We start from the raw sequence: 1,431 nt of genomic DNA, 5'->3' as shown, positions 1-1,431 counted from the left end.
GTTTTTATATAAACTCTGCTTAGTTGTCGTTATTTTTGTCACTGACTTTTTCAAATTGTAAAGATAATTTATGGAGCGTTTTGTTTTATACTTCTTTTATTTTTAAACAATGTTCTTGTCTCTTCCTTGTGGACTTGCAAGGCCCCCTCTTCCAAAATTCACTTGTTTGTGATGAAAGATACTCCTCCAGTACTGTGTTGACCTCGTTTAAAGAATTCATATTTTTTCTAAATGATTTTGAAGATTGCAGAATAAATGATAATCAGATGGGGCAATGTCTGGCGAATATGGTAGGTGTGGCATCGTTTCCCATTCAAACTGCTCCAGCCTTTTAAATGTCATCCTCGCTGTATGTGGCCAGGCATTATCCTGACGGAAGAACATCTTTCGTCTTGAAACCAAAGATGGTCGCTTGCCTTCCAGCGGGTAGTTTATCCTGTCCCCCTCCAATTTTTAGTTCATGCAATTGAAAAAAACCACATTATTTATGGGATGACTCAATATATATATATATATATATATATATGTGTGTGTGTGAGATCCAAGGATCAAGGTGTAGGAGGAAAGTTAGCTTGAAGCAATCCGTAGTAAATATTAAAAAAAACAACTTTCAGGGACAATAGTAGTTTATTGAGACAGAAGGTTATAGATTTTTTCATATTGAAGTAGGATAGACTGAAAAAAGTTCTTTTTATATTTCATAGTAGGCAACCAAGGTTGCCAGGTAAGAATACAAGAGTTAAGGAATGGAGTAGATAAGATCCCGGCTACATATGTTTCATAGTGAGTGGAACTTTGGAAGTGGTAAATATCCAAGCGATGTGTAGACTGCAGGCTACTTGTCAGGCCAAGTGTATCTTGATTGAATGAAAGTTTACATTGTTGCAAGGAGGTATTTGTTAACGTATGGAAGATTCGATCGGAATGTGTAGAGAGCACAGTAAGAGTGGAGAATATAAATGTAGAAAGAAATTATTCCTAATTATTCCTGATTTCTTTCTACATTTATATTCTCCACTCTTGCTGTGCTCCCTACACATTTTGATCGATTCTTCCATGTGTTAAGTACCTCCTTGTGACAATGTAAACTTTCATTCAATCAAAATACCCTTGGCCTGATGATTAATCTGTGGTATACACCTTGCTTGAATATTTACCACTTCCGAGGTTCCGCTCGCTATGAAATGTATGTAGCCCAGATCTTATCTACCCCATTCCTTAACTCTTGTGTGTGTGTATATATATATATATATGGCTGTTTCATAATATACATATATATATGGCTGTGTGGCAGAAGCTTGCTTCCCAACCACATAGTTCTGGGTTCAGTCCCGCTCCATGACAGCTAGCTTGGGCAAGTGTCTTCTACTATAACCACAGGCCAACCAAACCCTTGTGAGTGGATTTGATAGACAAAAATTGAAGGAAGCC

Source organism: Octopus bimaculoides, chromosome 21, assembly GCF_001194135.2.
Source record: "Octopus bimaculoides isolate UCB-OBI-ISO-001 chromosome 21, ASM119413v2, whole genome shotgun sequence".
Lineage (NCBI taxonomy): Eukaryota > Metazoa > Mollusca > Cephalopoda > Octopoda > Octopodidae > Octopus > Octopus bimaculoides.
This window is presented reverse-complemented; position numbering follows the sequence as displayed.